This window comes from Diceros bicornis, chromosome 1 (genome assembly GCF_020826845.1).
Source record: "Diceros bicornis minor isolate mBicDic1 chromosome 1, mDicBic1.mat.cur, whole genome shotgun sequence".
In the NCBI taxonomy this organism is placed as follows: Eukaryota; Metazoa; Chordata; class Mammalia; order Perissodactyla; family Rhinocerotidae; genus Diceros; species Diceros bicornis.
Genome location: NC_080740.1, coordinates 55,653,919 through 55,669,984, shown reverse-complemented (window position 1 = coordinate 55,669,984; position 16,066 = coordinate 55,653,919). Strand labels below are relative to the sequence as shown.

General features: G+C 37.5%; 1 long non-coding RNA gene across 1 annotated transcript in view; it reads right to left on the bottom strand.

Moving 5' to 3' along the window:
* LOC131405734 (uncharacterized) overlaps positions 1-16,066 on the bottom strand; it is a 193,530-nt gene that overhangs the window by 36,525 nt on the left and 140,939 nt on the right. Inside the window, exon 3 of the long non-coding RNA XR_009220021.1 lies at positions 11,760-11,869. This is a non-coding gene — a long non-coding RNA (uncharacterized LOC131405734). The remainder of the gene's footprint in view (positions 1-11,759; positions 11,870-16,066) is intronic.

Here is a 16,066-nt window from a genome sequence, read left to right as displayed (position 1 = left end):
AGGAGAGAAATAATAAAAATCAGAGCAGAAATAAATGATATTGAGACTAAAAAAACAGTAGAAAGGATTAATGAAACAAAGAGTTGGTTCTTCGAGAAGATAAACAAAATAGACAAACCCTTAGCCAGGCTAACTAAGAAAAAAAGAGAAAAGGCTCAAGTAAATAAAATTAGAAATGAAAGAGGAGAAATTACAACGGATACCATGGAAATACAGAGGATTATAAGAGAATACTATGAGAAATTATATGCCAACAAATTGGACAATCTAGAAGAAATGGATAAATTCTTAGACTTATACAACCTCCCAAAATTGAACCAAGAAGAAATGGAGAATCTGAATAGACCAATCACAAGTAAAGAGATTGAAATAGTAATCAAAAACCTCCCAAAAAATAAAAGTCCAGGACCAGATGGCTTCTCCAGTGAATTTTACCAAACATTCAAAGAAGATTTAATACCCATCCTCCTCAAACTATTCCAAAAAATAGAGGAAGATGGAACACTTCCTGAATCATTCTATGAGGCCAACATCACCCTGATACCGAAACCAGACAAAGGCAATACAAAGAAAGAAAATTACAGGCCAATATCGCTGATGAACATTGATGCAAAAATCCTCAACAAAATATTGGCAAACCGAATACAACAATATATTAAAAAGATCATACACCATGATCAAGTGGGATTTATACCAGAGACGCAGGGATGGTTCAACATCCGCAAATCAATCAACGTGATACATCACATCAACAAAACAAAGAATAAAAACCACATGATCGTCTCAATAGACGCAGAGAAGGCATTTGACAAGATACAACATCCATTTATGATAAAAACTCTCAATAAAATGGGAATAGAAGGAAAGTACCTCAACATAATAAAGGCCATATATGACAAACCCACAGCTAACATCATACTCAACGGGGAAAGACTGAAAGCCATTCCTCTGAGAACAGGAACGAGGCAGGGCTGCCCACTCTCACCACTCCTGTTCAACATAGTACTGGAGGTTTTGGCCAGAGCAATTAGGCAAGAAAAAGGAATAAAAGGAATCCAAATAGGTAACGAAGAAGTGAAACTCTCACTATTTGCAGATGACATGATTGTATATATAGAAAACCCTAAAGAATCTGTTGGAAAACTGTTAGAAACAATCAACAACTACAGCAAAGTTGCAGGGTACAAAATCAATCTACAAAAATCAGTTGCATTTCTATATGCTAATAATGAACTAACAGAAAGAGAGCTCAAAAAGATAATACCATTTACAATTGCATCAAAAAGAATAAAATACCTAGGAATAAATCTTACCAAGGAGGTGAAGGACCTATACAATGAGAACTACAAGACATTATTGAGGGAAATCTACGATGACATAAAGAAATGGAAAGATATCCCATGCACGTGGATTGGAAGAATAAACATAGTTAAAATGTCTATATTACCTAAAGCAATCTACAGATTCAATGCAATCCCAATCAGAATCCCAATGACATTCTTCACAGAAATAGAAAAAAGAATACTAAAATTTATATGGGGCAACAAAAGACCCCGAATAGCTAAAGAAATCCTAAAGAAAAAGAACAAAGCAGGAGGCATCACAATTCCTGACTTCAAAACATACTACAAAGCAATAGTAATCAAAACAGCATGGTACTGGTACAAAAACAGACACACAGATCAATGGAACAGAATTGAAAGCCCAGAAATAAAACCACACATATACGGACAGCTAATTTTCGACAAAGGTGCTAAGGACATGCAATGGAGAAAGGAAAGTCTCTTCAATAAATGGTGTTGGGAAAACTGGACAGCCACATGCAAAAGAATGAAAGTGGACCATGTGCTATCGCCATTCACAAAAATTAACTCAAAATGGATCAAAGACCTGAAGGTGAGACCTGAAACTATAAAACTCATAGAAGAAAATATAGGCAACACACTATTTGACATTGGGTTTAAAGGAATCTTTTCGGATGACATGCCTACCCAGACTAGGGAAACTAAAGAAAAAATAAACAAGTGGGACTTTATCAGACTAAAGAGCTTTTATAAGACAAATGAAATCAGAATCAAGATGAACAAACAACCAACCAGCTGGGAGAGAATATTTGCAAAACATACATCTGACAAGGGGTTGATCTCCATAATATATAAAGAACTCACACAATTGAACAACAAAAAAACAAACAACCCGATCAAAAAATGGGCAGAGGAAATGAACAGACACTTCTCCAAGGAAGATATACAGATGGCCAATAGGCACATGAAAAGATGCTCAACATCACTAATCATCAGGGAAATGCAAATCAAAACAACACTAAGATACCACCTCACGCCCGTTAGAATGGCTATAATCACCAAGACAAAAAACAACAAATGTTGGAGAGGATGTGGAGAAACAGGAACCCTCATACACAGCTGGTGGGAATGCAAATTGGTGCAGCCTCTATGGAAAACGGTATGGAGATTCCTCAAAGAATTAAAAATAGAGATGCCCTATGATCCAGCCATCCCACTACTGGGAATCTATCCAACGCACCTGAAATCAACAATCCAAAGAGGCTTATGCACCCCTATGTTCATTGCAGCATTATTCACCATAGCCAAGAAGTGGAAGCAACCTAAGTGTCCCTCGACTGACGATTGGATTAAGAAAATGTGGTATATATATACAATGGAATACTACTCAGCCATAAAAAAAGACAAAATCGTCCCATTTGCAACAATATGGATGGGCCTGGAGCGTATTATGTTAAGTGAAATAAGCCAGAAAGAGAAAGACAAACACTGTATGATCTCACTCATATGTGGAATATAAACCAACACATGGACAGAGAAAACTGGACTGTGGTTACCCGGGAAGTGGGGGTGGGGGGTGGGCACAAGGGGTGAAGGGAGTCATATATGGGGTGATGGACAAACAAAAATGTACAACCCAAAATTTCACAATGTTAGAAACCATTAAAATATCAATAAAAATCAAAAAAAAAAAAAAAATGAAGTAACTTCATATGCACTGACTTAGCAAAACTTCTAAAATATCAGTTGTATAAGGAAAAAAAATCAACTGATATATAGAGTATGAGATATGTAAGTAAGTTAGATATCAAAAAGTTGATACTATTCATTTTCCTTGGGTATGTATGGAAATGCACAGGATAAGGCCTGAAAGGACACACACCAAGCTGGTAGCAATAGTGACCTCTGAGGAAAGGACTGGGACTGAGTCTGGTGGCCAATGGGGACATAAGCCTCATCTCTATGTTTCACTTTTGTTTTTTATCACAAAAGCAATACACCCTAGTATCTTATGTGATTTAAAAATTAATAATTTAAAAATAATTCATCAGCTTCCTCTTCAAAATTTCTCCCCCTACACTCCTTGACTTCAGGAATGGCACCATCATCTGTGCCCTTCTCCCCGACTCCCAAAGTGTAATAAGAGTGTCACTAAATTCTGTGAATTCATCTTTCTAAATATCTCTTCCTCTCTATCTCACCACCACTGTCATGGTTCTGACCACCATCATCTTTCTCAACTGTCCTAGGAATTTTTTAACTAGTGACCTTGCTTTATCCTTGCCCAGCTCCAATCCATCCTACATGCTCCTGCTGCCAGAGTAATTTATTCTCAAGGCAAATCTGATCATGTCATTGCTCTACTTAATTTTCAAGGTTTCTCATCACTTTCAGGACCAAATATAAACTATATGTCTTGGCAAACAAGCTCCTTTGTAGTTGATTCCTTTGCACCTCTTTGTCTCCTTGCATTCTTCAATTCTCAAATTCTAATTTTTTTCCAAGCACCTCCACCCTTCTTAAGTCTCTGCCTGTGTTCCTGACAGCTCCTTTACCTGGAATGCCTAGGGGACTCAGCTCAATTACTCCTCTAGGAACCCTTCTCAACTGCTCCCAGCAGAACCAGGCATCCCTCCTCTTTTCCTCCAGCACCCTGTGTGTATCTCCAACACAGTGCTCGGTAACTGCCATGTCCAATTCTCTCATCAAATATGAACCCTTCAAAAGCAAGAGATGGAGCAAAATGGCAGACTAGGAAGCTCCAAGCCCTCATTCCCCCACCAAGACATCAAAAAACAACCACAAACTGACTAAGATAACCTTACAGGAGGTCTGTAAAACAGCTAAGGGTCTACAGCAACCAAGTGAACAGCCAACGAACAAAAAGCCACATTCAAAATGGTAAGAAATTTCATGGTGTTTTTACTTGCCCTAGAACCACTCCTTCCCTGACGTAGCATGGTCTTGATCTGGAGGAGGTGGCAGCTCAGTTCCCAATTCCATCTCATGAATGAGAAGGAACAGAGAATACCTTTTTAGCAATATTCTAACCTGTCTGGAGTCTACCTAAAGGACTAGTCTCTGTGTCACCTAACTGAAATCTCAGGCAGGGAGAAGCAGCACTCAATGCTCATGAAAGCTGCAGGGGGACTACAGACCTGCAGATGCCTGGGACAAGAGATTAAGGGTAAAGGCATACAGTAGACCATATAAGGCTCTGAAGAGAAGCTGAAGTGAGACTCTTTGGGAAATTAAGACATTCAAAAGCAGCTGTGAACAAGGCAAAATAAAAAAAACCACACACAGGCCCAGGCAAGATGCATGCTGAGGCAAGACCCATGACAAAACCTTACATTTTCACCTTAGGCTGATCATAAGCCTCAGAGATGCCCAGTTAATTAGTGAAGGACTGTCCTGGCACAGAGCTAGTCTGCAAAGACTGAAGTGGCTGGGTTTTTTTAAATGCCCCATTTTCAACAAAAAAAAAATCACAAAATACATAAATCATCAGGAAAACATGGCTCATTCAAAGGAAGAAAAGAGTGGCAGAACTTGTTCCTGAAGAAGTACAGGCAATGGACTTACTACACAAAGACTTTAAAACAACTGTCATAAATATGTTCAGAGAGCTAAAGGAAAATATGAACAAAAAACGAATGAAAATCAGGAAAATGATATATGAACAAAATGAGAATATAAACAGATAGAAATTATTTTTTTTTTTAAAAAGAACCAAATAGAAATTCTGGAGCAGAAAAATATAATAACTACATACAAAAATTCACTGGAAGAGTTTAACAGCAAATTTGAGTGGGCAGAAAAAATCTCAGTGAACTCAATAGATAGGACATTTGAAACTATCAAGTCTGAGGAACAGAAAGAAAAAAAAAGAAAAGTGAAGAGAGCCTAAGGGACTCATGGAACACCATTAAGTGGACTAATATATACATTATGGGAATCCCAGAAGAAGAGAGAGGAGTAGAGAGATTACTTGAAAAAATAATGACTGAAAATGTCCCAAATTTAGGAAAGATATGACTTTACACATCCAAGAAGCTCAATGAACTTGAAATGGGATAATCCAAAGAGACACACAACAAGACACATCATAATCAAACTATTGAAAGTCAAAGCCAAAGAAATAATCTTGAAAGCAATAACAGAAAATTGACTCTTCACATACAAGGGATCCTCAGTAAGGCTCAGAAATCTTGGAGTCCAGAAGGCAGTAGAATGAAATTATTTAAAGTGCTGAAAGAAAAAAAACTTTGTCAACCAAGAATTCTATAACTGGCAAAAATGTCCTTCAAAAATGAGGGAGAAATTGGGCCGGCCCCATGGCTTAGCGATTAAGTGCGTGCACTCCACTGCTGGTGGCCTGGGTTCAGATCCCAGGCGTGCACCAACGCACCGCTTCTCTGGCCATGCTGAGGCTGCATCCCACATACAGCAACTAGAAGGATGTGCAACTAGGATGTACAACTATCTACTGGGGGGCTTTGGGGGAAAAAAAAGGAGGAGGATTGGCAATAGATGTTAGCTCAGAGCCGGTCTTCCTCAGCAAAAAGAGGAAGATTAGCATGGATGTTAGCTCAGGGCTGATCTTCCCCAGAAAAAAAAAAAGGAGGGGGAGAAATTAAGACACTTTCAGATAAACAAAAGCTGAGGGAGCTCATTACCACTAGACCTGTCCCACAAGAAATGCTAAATGGAATCCTTTAGTTTGAAATGAAAGATGCTAGACAGTAACTCAAAATCACATGAAGATATGAAATTCTCTGGTAAAGGTAAATACATGGGCAAATATAAAAAAAACAATACTGTTGTAATTTTGGTTTGCAGCACTTTTTATTTTCTAAAGGATTTAAAAGACAAATGCATAAAAAGACATTATAAATCTATGTTAATGGGTACATAATATATATATATGGATGTAATTTGTGACATCAGTAACATAGAAGGAGGGATGGAGCTACGAAGGAGTAGAGTTTTTGTACGCAATTGAAGTTAAGTTGCTATCAATTTAAAATAGATTTTTATAACTTTAGGATGTTATATATAATCCCCATGGTAACCACACATAAAATATTTATAGGATATTCACAAAAAGAAATGAGCAGGGAATCAAGGTGTGTCAAAAATTAAAAGAAGGCAAAAGAAGGCAGTAAGGGAGGAAATGAAGGACAAAGACCTATAAGATACGCAGAAAACAAATAACAAAATGTCAAAAGTAAGTCTTTCTCTATCAGTAATTACTTTAAGTATAACTAGATTAAAGTGATTAAACTCCTCAGTCAAAAAACGTAGATTAGGAGAATGAAAAAAAAAGAAGCAACTAAACATGATCCAACCATACAATATCTACAAGAGACTCACATAAAGACAAAAATAGGTTGAAACTGAAAGGATGGTAAAAAGTATTCCATGAAAATAGTAACCAAAAGAGAGCAATGGTGGCTATGCTGACATCAGATGAACTTGACTTTAAGTCAAAAACTCTTACAAGAGACAAAGAATGGCATTATATGATGATAAAAGGGTCAATTCACCAAAAACAGACAATTATAGACATATATACACCAAAAATTGTAGCTCCAAAATATATGAAGAAAATATTGACAGACTTGAAAGGATAAATAGAGAGTTCTACAATAATAGTTGGAAACTTCAATAGCTCATTTTCAATAATGGATAGAACCAGACAGAATATTAATAAGGAAAGAGAGGACTTGAACAACACTATAAACCAACTGGACCTAACAGACATACACAGAATCCTCTACCCACCTACAGCAAAATACACATTTTTCTCAAGTGTACGTGAACACTTTCCAGGATAGACCATATGTTAGGCCACAAAACTAGTCTTATTGTTTTAAGACTTTAAATTGTATAAATTTAAAAAGATTGAAATCATACAAAGTATCTTTTCTGATCACAGTGGAATGAAATTAGAAATTGATAACAAAAGGAAAACTGGAAAATTTAGAAATGTGTGGAAATTAAACAACACACTCCTAAACAACCAATGGGTCAAAGAAGAAATCACAAGGGAAATTAGAAAATATCTTGATACAAATAAAAATGAAAACTAACACGCCAAAACTTGCAGGAGGCAACGATAGCAGTGCCAAGAGGAAAATTCATAGCTCTAAATACTTACATTAAAAAAAGATCTCAAATCAACAACTTAACTTTACACCTTAAGGTGTAAAGAAGAACAAACAAAAAGAAGAACAAAATGAACCAAAAGCTAGCAGAAGGAAGGAAATAAAAGATTAGAACAGATATAAATAAAATAGAGAATAGAAAAATAATAGAGAAAATCAATGAAAACAAACGTTGGCTTTTTGAAAAGATTAACAAAATTGACTACCACAATTTAGCTTGACTGACTAAGAAAAAAAGAAAGAAGACTCAAATTACTAAAATTAGAAATGGAAGTGGGGGACATTACTGCTGATTTTATAGAAATGAAAAGGATCATAAGAGAGTACTGTGACAACTTGTATGCCAACAAATTGGATAGCTTAGATGAAATGGACAAATTCCCAGAAGCACGCAACCTACCAAGACTGAATCATGAAGAAATAGAAAATCTGAACCTACCTATAACTAGTAAGAAGATTGAATCAGTAATCAAAAATATCCCAACAAAGAAAAGCCCTGGACCACAGAGCTGCGCTGGTGAATTCTACAAAACATTTAAAGAATAATTAACATCAGTCCTTCTCAAACTCTCCCAAAAACTTGAAGAGGAAAGAACACTTCCTAACTCATTCTGTGAGGCCAACATTACCCTGATAGCAAACCAGACAAAGACTACAAGAAAACTATAGACTACTATCCCTTATGACTATTCATGCAAAAATCCTCAACAGAATACTAACAAAACAAATTCAGAAACATATTAAAAGGTTTATAAACCATGACCAAATCATTTATCCCTTGAATTCAAGATGGTTCAACATACGAAAATCAATGTAATGTACCATATTAAGAGAATGAAGGAAAAAAACCCACATGATCATCTCAATTGATTCAGCAAAAGCATTTGACAAAATGCTTTGTTATAAAAAACACTTTGTTATAAAAAACACTCAAACTAGGAATAGAAGGAAACTATGTCAACATAATAAAGTCCATATATGAAAATCCCAAACACAACATCAGACTCAATGGTGAAAGACTGAAAACTTTTCCCCTATGATCATGAACAAGACAAAGATGTCCACCTCCACCACTCCTATTCAACATGGTATTAGAAGTGTTAGCCAGAGCAAGTACACAAGGAAAATAAACTAAAGACATTCAATTTGAAAAGGAAGAAGTAAAATTATCTCTGTTTGCCAATGACATGATCTTATATGTGGAAAACCCTAGAGAGTCCACTCACAAAAAAAAACTTAGAATACACTAATTCAACAAAATTGCAGGATACAAAATCAACCTACAAAAATCAGCAATGTTTCTATACACTAACAATGAACAATCTGAAAAGAGAATTAAGAAAATAATTTCATTTACAATAGCATCAAAAAGAATAAAATACTTAGGAATAAACTTACCCAAGGAGGTGAAAGACTTGTACACTGAAAACTACAAAACATTGCTAAAAGAAATTAAAGAAGATACAAATAAATGGAAAGACATCTGGTGTTCATGGATTGGAAGACTTAATATAGTTAAGACGTCATTACCCAATGTGATCTACAGATTCAACACGATCCTTATGAAGATCCTAAAGATTTTTTTTTTGCAGAATAGACAAATCCATCCCAAAATTTATATGAAATCTCAAGAGACTCTGAATAGCCAAAACAATCTTGAAAAAGAACAGAGTTGGAGGACTTACACTTCCTGATTTAAAAACTTATTACAAAGCTATGATAATCAAAACAATATGGTACTGGCATAAAGACAGACACATAGACAAATGGAATAGAATAGAAAGCCCAGAAACAAACCCTTGTATATATGGTCAAATTATGTTCAGTGAGGGTGCCAATATCATTCAAAGGAGAAGGAACACTCTTTTCAACAAACGGTGCTGGGAAAACTGGGTATCTATTTGCAAAAGAATCAGGTTGGGCCCTTTCCTTATACAAAAATTAACTCAAAATAGATCAAAGACCTAAGTGCAAGAGATAAAACCATAAAACTCTTAAAAGAAAACAGAAGGGGAAAGCTTTATGATATTGGATTTGGCAATGATTTCTTGGACATGACATCAAAAAGCACAGGCAAAACTGAAAACTTTTGTGCATCAAGAGACACTATCAACAGAGTAAAAATGCAACCCGTGGAATGGGAGAAAATATTTACAATCACATATCTGAGAGGGGATTAATATCCAGAATATACAATGAACACCTGCAATTCAACACCAAAATAACAAACAGCCCAATTAAAAAATGGACAAAGGACTTGAATAGACATTCTTCCAAAAAATATATACAAATGACCAATAAGCACATGAAAAGGTGCTCAACATCACTAATGATTAGGGAAATGCAAATCAAAACCACAATGACATACCACTTCACACCATTTAGGATGACTATTATAAAGAAAAAATAACGTGTTGGCAAGGATGTGGAGAAATTGGAACCCTTGTGCATTGCTAGTGGGAATGTAAAATGTTGCAGCTGCTGTGGAAGACAGTATGATGGTTCCTCAAAAACTGAAACGTAGTATTACCATATGATCTAGCCATTTCACTCCTAGGTATATACCCCAAAAATTGAAAACAGGGATTTGAACAGATACTTGTACAATAACGTTCAAAGCAGCATTATTCACAATAGCCAAAAGATGATAATAATCCAAATATCCATCAATGGATGAATGGATAAAGAAAATGTGGAAATTCTGATACATGATACAACTTAGATGAACCTTGAAAAATTATACTAAATGAAATAAGCTAAATACAAAAAGACAAATATTGTATGATCCCACTTATGTGAGGTACTTAGAACAGTCAAATTCATAGAGACAGAAAGTAGACTAGAGGTTACAAGGGGCTGGGGGAGGAGGAAATGGGGAGTTAGTGTTTAATGAGTATGGAGTTTCAGTATGGGAAGATGAAAAATTTTGGAGATGGAGGTGGTGATGATTGCACAACAATGTGGACATATTTGGTTTCACTGAACTGTACACTTAAAAAATTTGGTTCTAAATTTTATGTTATGTGTATTTTACCACAGTACAAAAAGAAAAAAAGAAGCAAAGAACGTCCTTCTATCCTTCTCTTTCTCATTCCTCAGTGCCCAACACATGTTACCAGTTACTGTCTGTTGGATGAACACTGAATACAAGGAAATGGTAATTGGAACAAAAAAGACCCACCAGTTAATTCTGCTTGGAAAGATTTCTTTTTTAAGTCTTCATAGAAAGGATGACATTTGATCAATTCCTTCACACATGTTAAATTTTTCCATCAATTCACACAGGTTGATTTTTTTTAAACAGCTTTATTGAGGTACAATTTACTTAGTATAAAACCTACCCATTTTTTGGGAGGTGGGCGAAAGGGGTAAGGGGGCACATACGTATGGTGACGGGAAAAAACTAGACTATTGGTGGTGAGCACAATGCAGTCTATACAGAAACTGATATATAATAATGTACACTTGAAATTACACAATGTTATAAATGAATATGACCTCAATTAAAAAAATTTTTAAAAAAAGTTTGGAGACCATTAAAAAAAAACCTACCCATTTTAAGTGTGACTTTTATTAAAGGTAGAGTTGTCAGCCATATCACATCTAACTTTACGACATTAAAAAGAAACCTCCTGCCCAGCTGCAGTCCTTCCTTTCCCATCCTGAGCCCCAGGCAGTCACCATACTACGTTCTGTCTCTAGGGATTTATTTGCCTTCTCTGCACACTTCATGTAAATAGAATCCCATAACACGTGGGCTTTGTGTGGGGCTACTGATGACAAATCCGCCATGTCCATGAGTTCTATTGTTCACAGGTTTGAAGATTACAAATTCAGATGGCCAACTTGGTGCCAAATAATCATTTGCAAGTCTTTTCAACCGTAGGTCTTGAGACTAAATAGTTGATGACACATGCTCTCCAAAATCAGATGACATCCTCTTTTCTTGCCATTCCTATTGTTTCTACTATTCCAAGTTTTACTAGTCACACTTTTTCCTTTCTTTTTCTTTTTTTTTAAAGACTTAGAGACCATTTGATCATATAGAAGAGTGTTTTCTTCCCACTTATTTTTCACAAATTTGAACTCTATTCATATAAATCTAAGTTTAGTTTTTTTAAAAAAAACTATAGTACTAATCATATTCTGGCAAAAGAAACAATGAAACTAATTAAAATCTAAGATTTAGTTCTTATGGAAATTCTGGCCAGTTCTCAAAATAGAGACCTAGGCAATGCTTTTTCTGTGGCTCGTGAATCCAGGACTCTAGGCAGCTTTTACTTACCTCCTGGTCGTCTGCTCATTTTCAAAAATCGGTGAAGACGTCAACTTAAGTCCACTCAGTGGTTCACACTTTTCTCCCATTGAGAAGAACACTGGAGCCATCTCTGCAAGCTAGGAAGAGCAACAATGCTGTAACATAGAACTAGAGAATATTGCATCACAAATGCACGCAGTTCAATCTCTGCATGTTACAGCTTGGCATGGGAGAACTGGTGCAAGAGTGAGTCAGGATGAGATGTGAATAACGTTAACAACCATCACTAGATGCCAAGGTTGAGTGTAAGCTGCTTACCCATATCTATATTATCTTGTAGAAGTCTCACTGCAGTTCTGAAGGTAGATATGATTACACTTCCTATTTTACAGAGAGGTTAAGCAACTTGTCTAAAGCCACACAGCTAGTAAATGGCAGAGTGAGGGTTTGAACCCAGGATGAGCTGTCTCCAAAGTCCATGTTCTTAACTACTATGCTGTGGGGCTGTGTGCTCTGACTTAGAAAATAAAATATAAATAGGTAAGTAAAATGAGAAGTACACATGGGGCCAGCCCGGTGGTGCAAGCGGTTAAGTGCGCGCTCTGCTACGGCGGCCCAGGGATCACAGGTTCAGATCCCAGGTGCGCACTGATGCACCGCGTGTCAAGCCATGCTGTGGCGGCGTCCCATATAAAGTGGAGGAAGATGGGCATGGATGTTAGCCCAGGGCCAGTCTTCCTCAGCAAAAAGAGGAGGATTGGCAGATGTTAGCTTAGGGCCGATGTTCCTCACAAAAAAAAAAAGAAAAAAAAAGAGGTACACACACACAAAACAGATACCCTGGTCCTTGGGAAAAGGTCTGGCAATACATTAATTCACAACATTTATCAACTACCAGGTACCTAGCACTGTCTGATGAGGAAATCAGACCGTGCCCTCAAAGAATTCCAGATTTCTATGATAGAGCAGAGGACACACAGAGAACTGGCAGCCTAGGCTCAGTGAATAGGTTAGTCTGAGGACCGGCCACCATGAATTAAGAATTTCACGGCTCCTTCTTATTCCATAGGCAAGTCCCTTCCTTTTCTGGGCCTCAGCTTTCTCACCTGTGAAATGAATGGGCTGTGCCTGCTGGTCTCTGAGGTCCTATGATTCTGCACTCCTGGCAGCTGTGGTCTTTGCTTCCCGTATAACACTATTTCTGCACATCAAACACTCACTCCCAGGCTTTCTGCTGATTTCCACAGCTTCGAGGACAACAACGCCCCACATATTTCTTAAACACCCAGCTGTCCTATGTGGCATAGCTCTCTCTTATAAATGGAGGTGAATTAAGATGAATTTTGCTTGGAATTGCTTTACACTTTAATCACACACTTCCCTCCCCTCTCTCGCTAGATCTTAGCCTCCTCACAGTTTCTCCAAGTCAGGATCTCAACGTCACAGCACTCGGTGCCTCTTTCACCGCAAACTGCCATATTTCACTTGTGGCTGAGTGGAGAATTCATTTCATTTCACTGTTCAGTCTCAATAGCACAAACATATATTCAGGGCTGACATATTTTCATCATGGAAAAGCCAAGCTCTCGAACAGATGCTGCCCAAAGGGATTAATGAGGGGAATGGTTATTTATTCTGCCACTTGACATTTTGTGGAGAATAATTCCTGAGTCATTTCATACTTTAACAAATAGTTCACCAACAAAAGATCTTAGCACTTTGGATGAGCACCAAGCCAGGATTTAGGAGCTGGCAAACGTCAACCAATAGCAATGAAGCCACTTTCCAGTATCCCATTTAATGTAATGACACTAAATAATGTCACAGCCAGCTGGCCGTGGGAGACAGCTATCCATTCCTGACACAAGACAGTACCTCCTCACCTGAAACCAACCACACCAATCTCTCCTAAGGGAACTCCAGAGACACCCTGAAATCCTCCTACCCCAACGTAAAATGTCTGGCCTGTCTATGGGTTCAGACAACCACCTCTGTTAACTTGAAAGTATCCCAGATCATTTGTGGTCAGAAGCCCATGGCTCCTTTTGGCTATATAACTAACACACAAACTCCATAACTTCTCTTTAGTGTACGTAGACCTGGCACCATCGACCCTGACCTCTTTTTTCATTTTAATCCTTTCCCTGAACTGCTTTACTTGTATCCTACAGCAGTTTTATGTTTCTGGAATACTCTCACTTCTTCCCATCTCTGAGCTAGACTGAAGCACTTGCCTCATCCCTGACATCTCTCAGGTGATATTCCACCCACCTCTTATGATTTGCCTCAACCGTCAGAAGAGGCCACTTCTCTATTGCCCCACAAAAGCATAGCCCTGGGCCTTTCGGCTGGTGCATGCTCAGGGAGTGTTTTCTGAACCAAATCTACTGTAAGCTCCTAACAGCAAGTAGCAAGTCTAATTTTATGTAGTTTGCATAACATAGAACATAGTACTATGTTACCTAGAACATAGAACATAGTACAGAATAGTTGTTCAATATAAACTCATCTGAAAGAATAAAGAAACAGAATAAAAAACGGGGGCCACTCATGGATTAGAACCTCCAGCAGGGTTCCTAGGCTCAGAGAAATCTCTGTGAACTCATCCATTCGACAAACACTCATTGTGCTTCTGTTTTGTACTGTATTAGTCGATGGGTTCTTTTTTTCCACTCTAGGATCTATGACATTCAGAGCAGAGGGAATTTCCAAACTCTGGGGCCACATCTGTGGGTACTGCAGCTGCTAGATCTAGGACACCAGTGTATTGTTGCCTCCACTCCATCGCTTCTGACCTGCAGTCTGTCTTGTTTGTGGTTCCCTGACACATTGGGGCCTGCCCCTTCTGAGCTGAGATAGAAGAGACAAGGCGGGCATGACCCCTTATAACTTGGCTGCCAGGTTATCTCAGGCCAGGACACTCTGGGGAAGCCTGGGTGAGGTTTGGGCTCTTTTGGACAAAACCCCTACAGGTCACCCAAGGCATCTAAACCTGCCTACTACCCCACCTACCAGGCCAGTGAGCAAGTGAATCCTCCAAACTATGCAGTGAGCACTGGGACCAGCATGGTTACTAGGTCTAGGATACTTAGTGAGGAGCATGGATAGTGATAAGAACTTCAGTTCAGAGTGGTCAGAATAAACATTTCAAGTGATTTCAATGTCTGGTAACAGGGCTGACAAAACACTCAGAGAAAACACTCCTGGTACAGTATTTCCCAAAATACCAAATAAAATCAATTTACTTTCCTGATAAGCGAGCCATTAAGCCATCATTGATCATTATTCATCAATTAATATATTGATCAATATATTAATTCCTCAATTGGCAGATGAAAAACAAAAAAAGCAAAAATCCACAGAGTTAAGCTAATGCTAGAGCTAGCTTTTGCCAATCTTTTTGTGGTCTCTAGCTGTGTTTCAATAGTCTAGGGGTACAGGAGATAGGAGAAAAAGACTAGGCCTCAGCAGAATGGGGTTAAGCTCAGAAACTCCAGGGAAGCCAAGACCTTCAAAAGGCAATGACCAGTAGATGAATTCATTTAAAAAAATCATAGGAAATTGGGGAAGAGGGATACAAATGCAAGTCTTGGCCTTGGCTCACTATAGAGGAGAATGAAAAAGAAAGAAAACATTCCCATAAGAATTTCTTAACACAATCTGAATTCACATGAGTTTGAGGGCAGAATTTATTTTACCTAGGTGGTCCAAAAACCCAAGATGAAAGTCAACTCTAATATACCCCTAGCATGAGAAAACAAATCTTCTTTGAGGGATAGCTGAAGAAATGACCCCAAATATAGTGAAGATAATAAAGATATATAAAATATGGGGAAATATGGAGTGTAAACTAAGAAGGCCCAATATAAATCTAATTGAAGTTCCAGAAGAATATAGTAGAGAAAAAAGAGTAAAAGCAATATTTAAAGATGTAATAGGTTACAATTTTCCAGAATTAATGGAAGCCACCACTCCATAGATTCAGGAAGTCCAAGAAATCTTAATCAAAATAAACAAATATATTCCCAGACTCATCATAATCTACAGAACACCAAAAACAAAGAAAAAACCTTAAAAGTGAACCTTAAAAATGAAAGATGGATTACCTTTCCCCTTCAAAGGGATAACAATTAGATCAATGGCTCTCAAACTTTAGTATGCATCAAAATCACCTGCAGGACTTCTTAAAATATATATTCCTGAGCTCCAACTGCTGAGTTTGGATTCAGTAGGTCTGGAATAAGGTTAAAAAATGCATTTTTAATAAGTTCTAGAATAAAATTGAGGCTACTGGTCTAGAGGCCACCCTTTGAAAAATCACTGAATTAGACAGT